Source organism: Rhinopithecus bieti, unplaced genomic scaffold (assembly GCF_001698545.2).
Source record: "Rhinopithecus bieti isolate Rb0 unplaced genomic scaffold, ASM169854v2 scaffold_2574, whole genome shotgun sequence".
Lineage (NCBI taxonomy): Eukaryota > Metazoa > Chordata > Mammalia > Primates > Cercopithecidae > Rhinopithecus > Rhinopithecus bieti.
This window is the reverse complement of record NW_016804493.1, coordinates 8,079,413-8,096,912: the sequence shown is the minus strand read 5'-3', so window position 1 is coordinate 8,096,912 and position 17,500 is coordinate 8,079,413. Positions and strand designations below refer to the sequence as shown.

At 41.9% G+C, this 17,500-nt stretch overlaps 1 protein-coding gene across 7 annotated transcripts in view; it reads left to right on the top strand.

Annotated features, from left to right (window-relative positions):
• PROX1 (prospero homeobox 1) overlaps positions 1–17,500 on the top strand; it is a 48,512-nt gene that overhangs the window by 24,510 nt on the left and 6,502 nt on the right. The window lies entirely within an intron of this gene.

Sequence of the window (17,500 nt, the reverse complement as noted above, 5' to 3'; positions counted from 1 at the left end):
ATCCATGCAACAATGAAAGATGTGTGGCTATGAGTAAGGCATTTCTTTATGGACTAATGTGGTGCCTCAGCAAACAGTTTTCATCACAACATGATGACTCTCTGTGAGACAACACTAGCAAATCTCCCAGTACTCACAAAGGCATTTTGCTGAGCCCTGCTGGCTGAGGCAACAGTAGTTGGAGGTGGGAATATGGCAAGAATTCTGCAGGCTGAACTCCCTGATGATGAGATTAGATAGACTGTGGCTTGACAAAGTTGGTCCATTTCTTGTATTATCTTGGCTAGATGCTGTGCCACCTTGAGGGTAGGAATTTTTCCTCCAACATTTGTGTGCGCTTGGACCTTATACTAATATTCTTGCTTTCTTCATGTAGATAGGTATCCAAGAATACCCAGGAAGTTCCAAATTTCAAAGAAAAGAGGATACCTTGGCCTAGCTCTGTCATCTAAGGGGACTGACCCCTAGTAATCTTCCTGCTTGCCCCCCCTTTTTTTTTCAGCTCTTGTTACTATGGTTCTTGGCAATGCAGATCAGTTATAGTGGCTTATAAAGAACTGAATATGGAAGCTCAGCAATGGGGAAGTCATAGTTTTTCTTTGAAAGTTTGAGTAGTTACAGTGTAAGCTACTAATTTGTCTTTGCTCTCTAAGACTAATGTATTTCTTGCCAAATGTGTGATAAATGAAGTTTGGGTGGTATGTGTGTGTGTTGGCTAAATACATTAAAAGTGAGAATTCTTCGTGTACTGCTCCACTATTTTAAAATCTGTTTTTAAAGTCTCAGTTGTAACAGAGCACTGGCTCACTATAATGACAGAGCACTAGCAGATTTCTTCTAAAGCTGAAGAATATGATTATGGCTAACCATTTTAAAGAAATCTTATTAAGAGCGTCTTTTCTCCCCCGCCCTTCTGATAAGCCTGTTGCCCTAAACGTTAAGCTAAGAGACTTCTGTATGCTAGTGAATTATTTACATTATATGATGACATAAGTATTTGTTTGGCAGCGTACATCAAGCTTCATGAAAGAATTGCCCAAGATTCATGAGATGACTTCTGCATTTTTGCTATATAAAATACCCAAGAGGACAAATCCTTAAAGTGCACACGAGGGTTTTCAGGGTTACTTAAACCTTACCTGGTTGGAATTTAATCCCCTACCCACAGCCCAGGGGCCAAAATGACACAAACAGGGGACGGCTGGCATCAGGAGGTACCCGACAAGCTGCTCCATTTAGCATCATCTAAATCCTCTTTAATATGATTAACATCTAATATTTCTCTCTTTGTGAATCATATCCACTTCCAGCCAGGCCACCTCTCCTTTATCTGCAGTGTCTATTTTAAGACTGCTTCACTGCAAGGAGTATGGGGCCCGGGCAGGAATTTTGTCACTTCTCATGTGACTTCGGACAGTTATTGGACTATTCTGGATCTGATTCCTCCTTCAGTGAAAAGGAGGGAAGAAAGTAGGACCATGCAGTGAGCCCTGCCCCTTCTACTCACACACTCACACATCCATATGTACACACGCATACCCACCATCACACATAATCCTAATATCACGAAATTGTTTTTCATTTAGCCTCTCCGTCTGGCTCATTTACTGACAAAAGTTTCAGATAAGGTGAGCCCTTCTTTTCCGTGCCTTTGTGCATGGAGGTCACTGCTTAAGTGAGATGCTTAAAAAGCCACTGTTCTTATCGTGGTAGCTTTGCTCGTGTGGGCCGTGGCTGAGAGCCAAAAGTAGATCCGGCACCTTCAGCTGAATACCTCCACTGATATTGTGTGCACGGCTTTACTTTTGTGTTTAAGTTTCTCCTCTTCAGGTCAAGTAAAATGAACCTATAGTTTAAGTATTAGCAAGTGAAGAGGATGGCAAAATGGAGAACTATACACTTTGTTTCTTTTTAACATTTTTAAAAAGAGCTAAAACATGGTAGAGGGACTTTGAAGCTACGTCTACTCGATGCCCCAAGATCCAGTTGATTCCAAGGAATTGTGTCACCCAGCTTAGTAGTAGCCGGTCAAACAATAAAATGTCTTATTGATTGTATTCCCAGATTTCTCAATCAGTTGTTGGGAGCAATAATAAAATAGCTAACATTTATTGACTGTTTACTAATGTTCTAGGCACTCTTCTAAGTGTTTTACCAAGATAGGGCTTATTTAATGTGGGTAATAGTAATGACAGTGATACCAATATAATAACAAGAAAAACTTCAGTTTGCCCAAAGCTTTACTATTCTTCAAGTTAGATTATTCTAACTGGGCAGAAGCAGATCGAGCCAGGGAGAGAGAAGGGAGTTTGACGTCTCTTCACTACTACTTTGTTCCTTCTTTCTCTTCTCTACCCCTTGTCTTCTCTCAGCCTTCTACTCCATCTCTGCCTCTGTCATAAGGTTGCTAGTGGCACCTCTGTCACTGCTTAGCACCATCCCCGTCCAGCCCCTGTTGCTGATGGCTCTCAAGGCTAGAGAGGCTGCTGACCCCTGGCCTACAGGAAAATAAAGCAGATGGGGAAGGTTTATCAGCAGCAAAGAGGGAGTGTCTTGCCTCGCTCTCCTCTCCTAGACCCTGCATTTCCTGGCCTTTATGAGTCAGGACCTTCTAAGTGGCAGGAGAGCTTGTTCTGCCTTTTGTATCAGTTTACACAATTGCCAGAATTCTTGGCACAGTGTGCAGACTTAGGATGGTGAGCCTTTGAGAAGACCCAAGGGATGTGGAAGAAGACACCGAAGGGGAAAAATATGAAATGCACTTTTAGTTTGTGCTAAAGGGTGGAAGCTTGGCCATGTCATACCGGGTGGGGCGTCTTGCTTCTGCGCGTGAGTGTGTGAGGCACGCAGGAGAGGGGTGTGTAATTATGGGCTGTATCCTTCATTCCTGCTTCTCACATTTAATGAGATTGGCAACAATAAATTTGTCTTTCCAGGTGTGATGGTATATATTTCTATGCTTCATTCTCGCTTCACTTTGAAGAGCTTCCAAAAAAATTTTTATGGGCAGAGAAAGGAAGTTTGGGATTCCTTCCCAGTTTTTAAATCATACTGATACTTGTGACTTTAGGGGCATAAGAGTTGGATTTTATTGCTTTTGTTGTTTTCCTCACAACTGTGGCAGGAAAAGAAGATGATGATCACTGTCAGTTTCTGAGGCTGGTTTACCTGTTTTGCAAAGAACTCTACCGAGACAACTAACTTGTGTAACTCACAAAGGTTAATTGCACAACTTAAGGAGCCAAAAGACATAGCACCCTAGGTTGGACTGCATTACCTAGCTTGACCTTTCTATATGGTGCAGCTGCAAAAGGCAGAATCATCCAAAGGTCAGAGGGTTTGGTACGGCCTGAGTGTAGGTTGAGAAAAGAATGTGCCAGATTCCTTCATCCAGGCACACTGAGCTCTCTTTCTCATTCCCGGGTACTCGGAGGTAGTGTTTCCCATGCCATGGTAAGCCACGCATCCCTCCTGGGCCCCTCAGTGGCTAGTGATTTACCTGTAGGCAGGGTGTAAGTTTCCAGTAAGAATGACAGATCTCCCTTATTCTCGCTAAAGGCCCAGGTTTGGGGATGGAAGGCTTCAAAATAAATTGAATGGGGAACTTGATTCACTCATTAGTGGCCTTATGAATGCCATTTTCTAAGGTATTAATACCTCACTGGGCAGATGCTCCATCTTAAAGACTGTGGGTTTGACATTTTTCTGGGTGACACATGACAGGGAAGAAGGATACTTCCGCACACCTTTGAATGTGTTTTCTCACTTTCCTCTTGGAAATAGAAAATAAAAAAGCAACACCCCACCCCCACCACACACACACTAACACATATACACTTGCTGAATATGTTCCTACCCCATACCTAACCTCTTCTCAACCTACTCCCACTTTCAACAGAACCCACATTTCAGAAGATTTAATATATTTGGAAGACTTTCATTCGCATTGTCATCTCTTTAAAGAAAAATGAGGACAGGTGGATTTAGGAAGCGCTTCCCTCTGCTCCAAATAGATACTTAAATATGAGTGATCGTTTAGAAAACTGGCACATGAGTGAAAGCCTTTCACTGCTGTTGCAGTCTTTTGGCCTCAAAGCTGCTGAGCCGTTTAAATAATCGCATAACACATTCTTGGTGGGTGGCGAGGAGGAAAAGAAACCCTTACCATTTCTTCCCTTGCCAGTCCCACCATTGACAAGCCAAATTGATCTTTTAAGAGACCAAATGAATGTTCTCTAAATATATGTACACACATGGCTGCCTGGAAACATATTCCTTCTACAGAATGATTGCCTGAAATTTGAAGGAGAGCACAGTAAAGACACCAGGTTGGAAGTGGGGTTGAAGGGCTAGGGGGTGGAGTGGAGGTAGAATTCTGTGTGTGCATGAGGCTTCATTTTTGTACCGCTCTCCTTTTGGGATTCAAGGTGTTCATCAGTATAATGAAGCGGGCCCATTGATTTATCATCTATTTGGTAATGTCATTGCATTTTTAGCTCCCTGTGTCTTTTTTGTCATTGGGTTACATTCAAGCACAGTAAGATCAACTTTAAAACCTCCTTACTCAACAGCTTTATTAGTTATAGCATTCCATGACCTTTCTCAACATTCTTAAAGAAAAAGATACAGTGTAATGTCGCTTTACTTTGCTTATTGTCCTTTGTTGGGGTGAACAAAGCATTTTCTACAGTGGCTATATCACATAATTATACAGCTTTCAATAGCAGTGTCTTGGCACATATCAAAGTTCAGAGGAGCCTTTAGAAAAAAAAAAGATGTTTTGTGGCAGCCTAGGGAGGGTCTCATCTTTCCTTCAGAAAATAGTTCAAGGCTCTTCTGTCAAGCTTCCCTACTTAGAGCTTTTTCTCCTCCTGCTTCATAAAGTTTAAAGGGGATTCAGTGGAGTTCTATGATCTATTTCCTTTGAAAGATTGTTCCTCGGCACAGAGAGGCCCTTTGACTTCAAGAGTTCACAGATTCATGTCTTTAGGTATCATATGTCTGACCTTATCAGTTACTCCATTTAATGTAGGAGAAAAAGTCTCAACTCTTTGTGTTTGTCTGTTTTGCCTCTGTGAAATGATTTGGTGAAAAGACCATCCTTTTTAACACACCACTGAGAGGCCGTTTCTGACTGTAACCTACCCTGTGGCTTTTCTCTCTTTAAAAAAAAAAAAAAAAATCGTCCTTGTGTTTTGTGTATGGATGAGTTCACAGTGAGAATAGAATTATACAAGGGCAGGCGCACACACAAAAAAATCTTTGCTTTCCTCCCTCACCTCCCGCACGCCCCCCCTAAATGATCTATTGGCTCTCTCGGCGGCTGTACCCCAACAGGCGAAGCCATTTAGCAAACACAGAGGTAGCGGCTGTGGTGCTGGGACAGTGGTGGGTTTTCCCTTGCTTCGACCTACCCCTAAGGCCTTCATAATTAATTGTCCTTCAGCGATGAGGAAAGTTCAGAAACAGTGTGTGGAGTGATGCCTATTGTCTGATATTCAGTTCTCCTTGCCTCGGTTCTTTTTCTTCATCCCACAAAGGGTTATCAATGGGAGAAAGAGAGCAAGTTCTCTTCTGAGAGCCGCTGGTGGTGGCTGTAGCTTTCAGTGGGATGTATCATTGTGTTCAGCCCATCCTGGATTAAATGTCTGAAGAAGTTCTAACAACCTTTTGAAAGACAGCCTGTTTATTTCGCCTAGATAAAACAAATTCATTTAGCAAACCAAAGCTTGTGCGAAGTTGGCGATCCCTTTTCACATGGCAGATAACATTTTACATCAAATTTCCTCATTTCCCCCCTCCCCCCAGGATGTTATTTAACTTGAACTGTTTGGTTCTTTGTCAGTCACAGGGCAGAAATTTTAATGACTATTCACTCATTGCTCTTAAACACATCAATATTAATTTACAACAATTTTTTTTTGCAGACATCCTTTTTGATGAAGCATAGAAGTTTAATACTTGAAAGTAGATACTTAGTTTAAAAATATTGTTTCTCCTTCAATGAGTGCCTTCAGCCAATCTTCAATTCTATCTTGTAAGATGATGTGAAACAAATGCATTTTGTCTCCCTGCACCCCCCAATTTTTGGCTGAGACACAAAATAAAGATGCAATGTGGAGATAGCTATTTGAGACGGGTAGGAAAAAGAGAACCGTCTATTAATGATCATTATACTACTGTTCCTGTTAAATAGGGTGAAGCCAAGAAAAACAAATATAATCGTTCTTCCGAGGAGCAGTTGAACTAGCAAATCACAGAGGTTTAAAATAACTACATTGTAGTGTTCATGGCAACTTCAAGACTGAAGGGAACCATATTTAAAGGCAATCTCTGTGTCTCTTACAGCAGTTTCTTTTGGAGGAAGCGACCAACAGGATGGCCAGAATCGATTCTGCCCCCTTTGCTCTTTGAAAACAATTTCACAACAGACCTTTTGGTATTTAAAGAGAACCCGTATATGGAAGTTGACACAACTAATATAGTCATACCAAAAAGGGGGTCATAAAAAATTAAAGTTCTTCTTATGAATCTTTCATGAGAAGCAATGAAAAGGGACACTAGTGTAGCCAAGTTCTTTGTGCTACAAGCTCTTCTTCCGGGCTCTGAGCTATTGTTCTTTCAGCTCCTCAAACAGACTTTCACTTTCAAACTGACAAAAGTCACTTAAAAGCCAGACAGCTGTACTAACACACCCACCTTACTGAGCAAGAGCCACTGGCAGGTGACAAGGCCTGCTGAGAGACCTTGTTGAAAATGGGCAGGGGTGACTTTCTCATGCCTTAACGTTGCTTTTGCACTGACTTTGAGATGGCCCATTGACTGCTCATTTGTGTCCCCCCCAACCCAAAATAGGCTCCCCGAGATATGTTGTGCATTTTCTTTGCAGTGTGCAACATTGACATCCGTGGTCGTATTTCTGCCTTATGCTGGTGTGGCTAGGTACGGTTCTTGGAAGTTTGCGCACTTCTAGCAGACGACCGGGAGCTTGACTCACAAAACTCCTGCTGCCTCTTTTCCTTTTGCCCCTCCATTCAGTTCAAATCTCACTTAAGCTTTTCAGATTTCTATTGCCTGACTAGGGTGGGACAGAAAACACCCACCAAAGATGGGTGCAAACCTCACCTTCGGATTTAAGATTTAGGCAGAGATTGTTAGGTAGGTAGTCCTGCCTGCATCCCGACCCCCAGGGCAGCAGCCGTCATGGGCCGTGGGAGGCCTCCCTGTGTGCGCATTACAGGCCTCCCCTCCCCTGTCACCTTGTGTACAGTCTGGTCTGTGACACTGATGGTGATTATGTCATTATTTTGCTCTGGGGGCCCTGGCACATCTGCAGAGCCCAAGCACATCTTCTTTGTTGCGTTGGCAAATGTCCCACACCGCAAATGCTTCATTAGCCCTGCTGCCGGCCTCCTTGCCAGACGCCTGTGCCCAAATCCCAGCTTCTTTTTGATCCGTTCTTTTGTGTAGCTGATGATCATGTATTCATCTTCCTGGTTCTTCCCCATTTTCCTCGACTTCTGAACTCCAGATGTCCCAGTTTTCTTGCCCAAATCACTCCAAAGTCTACAATGAGAAACGAAGTGACTCTTTACCCTTGAATCCTTCCCCACTCCTGACCACCTTTCCCACTTTTTTTCCCCCAAATGAATAGTGACTTTGAATAGCTCCCCGCCATGAAGACTAACGTTTTCAAACTTGCAGTTTGAAAAGACACCAAGCGATTGGTTCCAGTTTATGATGAGAGACAGGGTTAGAATGCGTTCGGCGCTATTAGATATTGCTTATTATCTGTGTGCCTTCCTCCTCCGTCCCTACCTCTGCCCCCCTCACTATTTTCTTGGCTCCTTTATTTGCATCTGTGTATTGCCACATTTTACCAATTTTCTGAAAGCACTTTGAAATGTGAGTACAGAAAATACTCTTCACGCCTCGCTGTGCATGTTACAGTCTTCTGAAGGTTCCTTTCTCTAAGTGAATCTTCATCTCCACTCCACCCTCTCCCAAAACCACTGCCTCCTCCTTCTGCCCCAGCCCTCAACAATGACCTATTATTAGATACTTAAAGTGATTAACACTTGGCTGTTTTGGAAACAGCTAAAACACTTCTCTCTCTAAAGTTTTATTCTATGTATCTAACAGAGCCACAGCTTTTGTGAAGGTGTGCTGGTTTCTACATTAGCTGCAGTAAATTTTAGAGCTTAATATCTTGGGTTGTGATGGGTACTACATAATTGGTATGTTTAATTTCCCCTTAAATTTGAATTAATTGATCTGTGTTAGCGTATTATGAGCAGCTTTTCCAATAGAGTTTAACTAGTTTTTAAATTCTCTAACTACTGCAGCATAAAATGATTTAAATGCCTCCATCTTTGAGCAAACCATAAGATTTTAGTTTTCAGGTGTAGTTGAAGGAGTTAAGTGTATATTTTATGGAAATCATGGTCAGATCCCTGCCATGAACTGTAATTCGAAATTCAAGACAAAGACTCTATTAAGGATTAAAGAAAACTTCCTCGGAGGAATGAGTTGCCACATTGTACCAGGTTGCTGAAATTTTCAAATACCTATCAAAGAGGGGCACAAGAATATGCATGTTGTAAATATTAGGACCAATGTAGCCAACAAGGTGAGAAGAGAGGTGGTCAGATCAGATGGGTGGGCATTGTCAGCCCTGGGCAGGAAGCATATTGGGAGAGGCTGGTACCTGTCACTGGATCATTTTTCAAAAGGCTCAAGATGTATCCAAAATATTCCTAAAGTCCCAGTTGCCCACCATTATGGTTTTATCACCCATGAGTTTACTTAAACCTTTTTTAAACTTAACCCCATTCTCAGAATATACCACTCCTTAAGATAATAATTCTCTAAGTGTATTACCTGCTGGGAAAATATTATCTTCTTTTTATGGCTCTAAAAGTGATTCCCCTAGAACTCCACAGGGATATTCCTTGTTATAATATACTGGGATTTGTGAACAGGGTTGTATCCATATTCTCCATTTCCTTTCTGATTTTATAGACTTTGATCATTACTCCCTCTTAATCTTCATCTCCCCAGATTAAGGAGCTCTAATCCTTTTTAAAAGCCTAATCTCATACAGTAAGTGGGCTGCCCCGGATCATTTTAGCTGCCCTGCTGTAATGCGCTTCCAGCCTGACTGTGTTCTTCTGAGGGACAGTTACAGTTACTAACTCACAAGGCAGAACTCCAGGTGTGGGCAGTCACGCCACAGTTTGGTGATGGTGCCTCATGCACACCCAATGTGACTTTTTTGATTACCCCAAAAGTTTATCCTCAGAAGCTGGAATTCTTGAGTTGGAGCTCAGTAGTGCTTATTGGTTAAAATGATCCTATGAGACCAGCTGATCAGACTCTTGGCAAGTACTCTGGCAAATATGATTGTGTCTATAGGACATACCCAGTCAAATAGAAAATAGGCAGATCCACCCTGCCCTCCGGATGTTTTCAGTGTTCTTGTAGATCAAGCATTGGGGTATTTGACGTCATGAGGAAATAGCCTTAGTCTTGAACTTGAGTCTATAATAATGACAACTCTGGGGGAAAGCTCCAGTTTCTGCTTTATTTGATACTATTCTCAGGCAGGCAATGAAATGTTCACCTGCAAGTAGTCAATATTTTATATAAAAGCATCCCCTTGAAATCTTACAAAGAAAATGCTTTGGGGAGTCTTTCCACTGTCAGTGGTCCTGGATCAATACCGATGTAGAACTTACAGCATGGACTCTCCAGCCAGGCCCTGGGATCAAATCCCAGCTCTGCTGCTTTGTAGCAGTGAAACCCTGGCAAGTGTCCTACCCTGCCTGTACTTCAGTCTCCTTGTCTGTAAAATAGGGTATGTAACAGTGCCTACTCCAAGAGTGTTGTGAGAATTAAATGAATCTACACAAGTGATTTAGCACAAAGTAAGTGCTGTATAAGCATTCACATTTATTCATTTGCAGAGCCAAGTAAATGTTACCTTATTGCTGTGACATCTGCAAGGCAACTATTGCACCATTTCCTGCTGACCCTAAATAGGAAAGTAAACAAACGGGCAATGAGGGAGCTCTCATCGAGGGACAAATATTCAATGTAATTCTGGTTTTCACAAGAGCAAGTGTTCCTGCTCTGAATGTGGCTGAAAAGGCGACACTAGCCTGGAACAGCTCTAGGACTCTGGGGTCATCTGTTCCAGATGAGAAGGACACGATGCGATGCCAGAGGTGGTGGAAGGAGTGCTGGCCTGGAGGGTCTGGTTCTGGCCACACCTGTCTCATTGAGGTCTACTGTGCTCACCTTTTGAAAAGCGTTAAGATTAAATTCAAGAGTTTCATTCTAGCTCTGAAATTTTGTGACTCTAGAGTAGAGGGGCATTCTGCATCCTCTAAATAAAGTCTCTTTTGAGTCTTGGTCATGATGCAAAGCTTTAAGCGGTGAGTATAGAGGCCCTTGGAATCCAGATGGCTTCCATGTGGGGCCCCTTCTACCCTGGTGACTCTGCTGCAGCTTAATTATCTCAGTCAAAATCTCCAGGGTGCCCATTTTCATTTTCTCCCAAGGCCCTATTTGCAGATCTAAATCTCAACAGTGCCCTTGGAGACATGGCATTTCCCTTATTGGGATTATAGAGACTAATTTTTCAAATTCATAAACAATTTATTGACTGAATTGGCACTATCATTAAACTTGCTGCTCACTTTATTTGTTGCCTTGGCCGGGGTGGCCAATGAGGAAACTTGTCAGTGAAACCCTCGTGCCACTGGGTTTTCTAGTAGGTAGTATGGACGTGAACAAACTAAGTGTCCCCACACATGTTCCATGCAGGCCTCAATACAGACTATCAGCATTTATAATATGCATTAACCTCTATATAATGTATATCTCCTCTCTCCTCTCTTTCAGAGCGGAATTGGCTCCATTTTTTTATTCTTTTTTTATTATTATTATTTTTTGAGACACAGAGTCTTGCACTGTTGCCCAAGCTGGAGTACAGTGGTGTGATTGGTGTGATCTCAGCTCACTCCAACCTCTACCTCTTGGACTCTAGTGATTCTCCTGCCTCAGCCTCCCAAGTAGCTGGGATTACAGGTGTGCATCACCATGCCCGGCCAGAATTGTCAGTTTTAGATTATATGACTACCTTCCCTACTAAGCCTGCTTGGTAGTGTTTACAAAAGCAACGCCACTCTTTTCTTTAAATATTCCCCAAATGATAGTAATCTAGATCATAAAAGTCTTTTCCTTTGGGATTGTTTTGTATGTGTGAGAGTTTGTGGTTGGGAGGTATTGAGTCCTCATACAAGCCATTTAGATGTGTATTCTTCATATTTCTTACGGCTATTGCATCTAAGTTCTGTTTTCTTAAGGCTACTATAACATTGTAAATTAGAATATGATGCTAAAACTGACTTTTAGTAAAAGCTAATGTATTCCCTGAGAACAAGTAAATACTTGGGCAGGGAAGGATGGTTTGAGTAGAGGTGAAAACAGAGAAATGTCAGGAAGCTGAACTTATGTAGAAGAAGGTGAAAGGTCATGGTTTCAAGGCCACTGTGTTTCCTTTCATTTAGAGCATCCATTTTTAAAGATTTATCATTTTCAGTGGCCTGAAGGCATACAAGATAATCTGTGTGTAGATACCTGAAACTGCCTTTCAACAGGGCCAATCCTAGGTATTGACAGCATCCTAGGTTGTCACACCCTAAACATTACTTCAAGTCCCATTAGGTAGGAGTCTTGTGGACTTCCAAAAGTCCGTTCTGCAATCTGCCTGCCTTTCCAATCTATTTACCTGTCTTTCAAAAGGAATTCCAAAGCCGTTCACAAGCTCTTAAGTAGCTTTTGAAATGCAGCCCATCCTTAGTTTTCCAAAGGGAAAGACCAATAGAATTCCCTGGAAATTTAGAACAGAATTTCTCTGACAGAACAAAGATCTTGCAGTCAAAACCAAGGGATGGGATTGAGGCCAATAATCCCCATCCTTTCCTAAAGCAACTCGGATATCATTTAGGGTGTCATAAGCTATTGCCAGCAGAGTGCCAGCATCCCCCACGAACTGGTGTTCTCTGAAGCTCTGTCTGATTTCCTACCATGTGCATCACAAGCACTTTCTTTACTGTTTTCTATGAGCAATCCCGTTCTCATCACGACCTGCCTGAACCCCACTTCCTAACAGCTTCTCCCTAGGCTCCTTACTCACATTGCTCCATCGATAGCAACAGAGGGCACACAGACTGGTTTTAATATTAGCCTAAGCAAAGCTTAATTATGAAGGTAAAGCTGTGGCAGAAAACAATCACGTAATACATTCTCGAACGAAACAGGAGTAACTGTGGATTATCTGTGCCCCAGCTTCCCTTCATGCAATATTGGAGTGTTTGTGCTATGTTGTTTTTGGATAATGTCCCATCCAAGAATGGCACCAAGCTTGGCCCTGCTTCTTTTACCACCTCACCCAGTAATTGTAGCAAAAGTTAAACTTCAAGGACTGTCAGCTTGTCTTGAACTCAGACACCAATGGCACCAAATTTATGGGGCTGACTTAAAGGGAAATTTGTTAACACTACAAAGTGACTGGTATATGATTGCAGGGCTTATTTTTCCATCTGAGTATTGAGCTGATTTGTCAGATGTGTCATGAAGCAGGGATACATTCCTCTGTTTAGCACATTTAAATATGCACTGGCAGGAAAGCTCCCAATTAAAAGTTCCTAATCTGAAAAGGGTAAGACTGAAGTCTTCCTGGTCCTTGACCACCACGTATGTGGTTTATTAAATCTATTCCCATAGACATGGGCAGCCTTAACTCCATCGGGGAAATGGTGTGGCATTGCAGGTCGAATTCAAGTGAATCAATCGAACTATCCTGCAAGAACTGGTGTGCTCACCCAGTGAGGCACCTAGGATCAGTGCAGAATGAAAGACCATTAGGCCTCTAGAAAAGCTGTTAACCCTCAAGTTTGGCTAAAAGCAGGGGCTGGCAAAGTATGGCCTATGGGCAGAGCTGCCCCTCAATCTGTTTTTATGGCCCCAAGCTAAGAATGACTTAAGTTTTAAAACAGTTGTAAAAAAGAGGAAGAGTAACCAACCTAGACCAATTATGGCCCACAGAGCCTATGTATTTATTATCTAGCCCTTTACTGACAAATTTTGCTGACCACTGGCTGAAGGTTTTTTCTCTTTTGTGGGACATGAACTCTCTGAGATTCCTTCTAGTTCTCAAGTTCCAAAATTCTGTGATTCCTTTTTTTTTTTTTTTTTTTTTTGAGACGGAGTCTCACTCTGTCGCCCAGGCTGGAGTGCAGTGGCGTGATCTCGGCTCACTGCAACCTCCGCCTCTTGGGTTCAAGCAATTCTCTGCCTCAGCCTCCTGAATAGCTGGGATTGCAGGTGCCCCCCACCATGCCCAGCTACTTTTTTTGTCTTTTTAGTAGAGACGGGGTTTCACCATCTTGGCAAGGTTGGTATTGAACTCCTGACCTCGTGATTCACCTGCCTCAGCCTCCCAAAGTGCTGGGATTACAGGCGTGAGCCATCGCACCCAGCCAATTCTATGATTCTTTGATGGAATATTCTTGGTCCAGCTCTTACCTGAACAGCCTACCAGATGAGCAATTTCTGCACAGTGCTTCCAGTTGTTTTTAAGATCTTAAGAGTTTCTGTGTAGTATCTCAGGGGAGAGAAAGAGGTATTAGGTTTTAGTTTTGATGCTTTTCCTTGATTTTGTTTGCATATTTGTCTGTTTGTTTAAACTTGGAATCACTTTTTAAGACCTATGCAGAGTTTGGGAGAGAAGGAAAATTTACTTCATTACAACCAATAATGTGACAATTATGTTTTCTAACACGTATAACACCAAGACTTCCATATGTGAGCAAATAAACTTGCCGCTTTAAGCACATTCACTGACCAAATTTCAGCCCCACACAACAATTTTGACAGTCTCTCATAGACATTTGTCATTCTGCTCCTAGAAAGCTAGTACTATCTTTTACTGGGGCTATGGAAGAGATGGTTTTATTTACCTTGATCTCTACATGCAGAATTGCCAATGGAATACTTACATAATTTCAAATGTATGCACAATTGATTAAATGTAGAATAGAAGGTGTTAAGACTTTGTTTTCTATTACCTGAAAGTCACAACTATTCGAAATGCTCAACTCTAGCATATTGTTGATAATTGTATAATATTTTAACAACACCTATGTTATCAACATCATAATGTTGTAGAAATTTTATTGTGAATTTTGTATTTTCTAAATACTCTTAAAAGACAAAGACTCAAATTCAGGTAGAAAAACAAAGAAGATACTTCGGGTGTATCTCTGCCCTTCATTCATGCTGTGGTCAGAGAAGTCTGTATGAGGAGTCTGGCCAATAGCAGCCCCCCGGATCCCCACACTGCAGACCAAAAGTCAGTTCCTGTGATGCTTTTCCATGGAGTTCCCCTGTCCATTCAAGATAGATCCTTAACCTCCCTCCTTGGCAGTTTCCATGTGACTCTTCATTCTTTTTATTACATTTCCTCCAGGGGGCCATTTTCACCATGTCATATCTGTTTGCTATGAGCATTTATAAGGGCTGGTGTGGCATTGGAGGATGCCAAGTGGTCTGACTTGGAAGTGTACTGCCACAAGCTCCACGTAGGTGACAGGAGGAGAGACCTGCTTTCCCATTGCCACCTTTTCGGATTATCCCTGCAACTCTTTCGGTCTGGCTGACCAAAACCTTGGGGCTATTGGGTGGCTCATCACTTCAGCTCCTTCCCTAGCCTTTTCCTGGGTTTGCTTCCCCCAATCCCCACACCCCCTCGCACATTAACATGACATTGCCTGGTGAGCACAGAACGAGAGCAGCTTCCACCAGCTGAAACCTCTGATCCCAAACTCACTAGAGAGTTTGGCTTCGGGATTTTGGCAAGAAGGCCGATTGCCCATCAGGTCAGCATGAATAAAGATTTCTTTCTTCCCATTTTTTTAAAGTCAAGCATCAACCGAAACTGCTCCCAAAGCTCTGTCTCTCAAGACAATTTAACCCCTTTCACCTAAGTACATTTTCTATTCTGAATGCATGATATTTTGTTTTATTCTTTTCATGTGAGATGACCAAGAAATCTACTATATGTAAAATTTGAAAGCCAAATCAATTCTAAACCAGGCTTATCATTTTTAAAGTATGTTTATCCAGCTTTGTAGTAGGAACAAGCAGACTGTTTGAAGGCCACATACTTTTCAAACCCTGGTTGCAACACGTCTACCCCGTTTTGAAACTGTCTTTATCTAGCCGAGAAAACGAAAATCTATTTGACAAAGTGGCACTCTGGCCAGTTTATCTTGCAATATGGCTTTAGCTCACTGAGTCTATTGATTTCCTTAAATTAATGTTTACAGAATGCTACTGAATTTTGCTCAACAGAACATTGTTCTTTCAAAGCTTTATTAAAAAAAAAAGATACAGACTGTTATTACCATGTGTTCCTTTGTTTAGACCAAGGAAACACAGTTTTTAGGTTTTTTTTTTTTTTTTTTTTTTTTTAAGGCAACCTTGAACTATAGCCACTTCCTACAAGCATTTACTTTTCACATATTTAAACAGCAAAACATGTAACTAGAAAGTGGGCCCAAATTGCATGGGTATTAGAGGAATCTAATCCTCTGTGTTCCTGAAAGCTGAATACCACCTGGAGCACCAGAGGGAGAGAGACTTTAGTCCTAAGCCCAGATGTTGCTGGAGAACCTTCGTCTGCCTCATTTGGGGTAACTCGGCAGGTACCCGAAAGCAACTTCACAGCCAGTGCTCCTGGATCCTGCTAGTTTTTCCAAACACAAGCATCCTAATAAAATTCAAACACCATTTAGCTGTTTGGGAACTCTAAATATAACATCTTGCCCTTTGACCACGGTGCTCAGTGTTCAATACACAAAACCTAATCTCTAAAGATGATTTTAAAACTGACCTTCCCAGAGAAGTACACGTATCCAGTCAGCTACGAACAGTGCAGAAAACAGGATTTTGACTCATAATTATGAAATGGCCGAAATAAAACTTAGGGAACACAAAGCAACTTTTCTCAACTGGTTGACTCAGCCAACAAACTCACCCAAGCGAACCTCCTCAGAGCACCTCTCAAAATGATGCTTTGCAAACATTTATTAATCACAGTGAATGCATCCCAGGAATTAGGGCTCCTCGTTAAAGGCTCAAACTTGTAAACCACCTTATATTTGGATGATATTTTATGCTTCCCAAAGTGCATTCATGTTTGCTTTTCCATTTGATCCTCTCCTGGAATGAGAGGGCACTGGAATAGAATCTCAGGATTCACCGTGTATAGCATCCTGCACCATTCCTTTTCTTCTGAAGGGCCTGTTAGTCCCCGGCTGTACACACAGGACAAATGCACGCATGACTGCAAAGGGAGACCCTCAGTAACCGCATCTTGTGACCATATTTTACAGCTCCATGATTCCTCTTTTCTGCCTCTGGCAGGGGAGTTTAGTGTGAGCGAGACAGTGAAGAGGAGCAGCAATAACGTATCTGTTCTTGCCTTTTCATCTGATAATCTCTATGAGGAGTTACTAAAGCATCTGAGTTTATCCATTTAAGTCTACTCTGTCTGCAGTGTAAGTCCCCAGCTTGTGCCACGGCTGTCAGGAGATGGGTCTCTCCTTGATCAATATTTACTTAACAAACAGCAGGGATGGGAGAGTTTGTTTAGAGGAATCATGTGCACACTAGGGTGAATGAATGCTCGGGAAAGTACTTCAACTGTTTGTCTCCTTCTCTAAGATTCTCGTGTACGTGTGTGTGTACACATGTGTGCTTTTTAACTTCTCCAAAGGCACTTCAAAGTCATCTAGAAAAATACCTCCCTATGTGTGATTGGTACATCATTATACTGTCAAAGAGCTCATGATGCAGATTCAGTTTTTCAAACCCAGCAAAGTTTGATTCTTCTTTTGTGCTCTTACATAGGTTTGGAAAGACTCTTAGGATAAACTAATGCACAAACATCTTCCTTTGACCCCTTTCAGATGAGTGGAAGGAAAAAAAATACAGATGGAAACAATAAAAGCAGTTTGACAAGGCAACTCTTAACTATGTATTTTTCATGGCATTACCTATATATTTTAAAGGCCCACAAGGACAAAAGTAACTTTCTCCAATTTTCAGAGCTGCTTACCTAGTTGTCAGCATTAGATATATTTAACTCTAATACTGTATATGAATTCCACGGTGTGAACATTTAGAGAGTCCTGTTCTTTCAAGTTCCCTGAAACAATTGTTTGAAGGCACAAGTCAGCGCCTTCAATGCAGTTGACTTGGAGGCATCTGGGGCTAGATTGAGGGGTTTTGTTTCTGGGTGTGGGGAGGGGCTGGGGGAGTTATTTATTTATTTGATTTTGTGAATCGGAGTTGTAAAAGCCATCTGAAATATTCATGCAGAATAGTCTGAGAAGCCCGTTTCTGTTTTATTTACTGCACAGTAGAACAG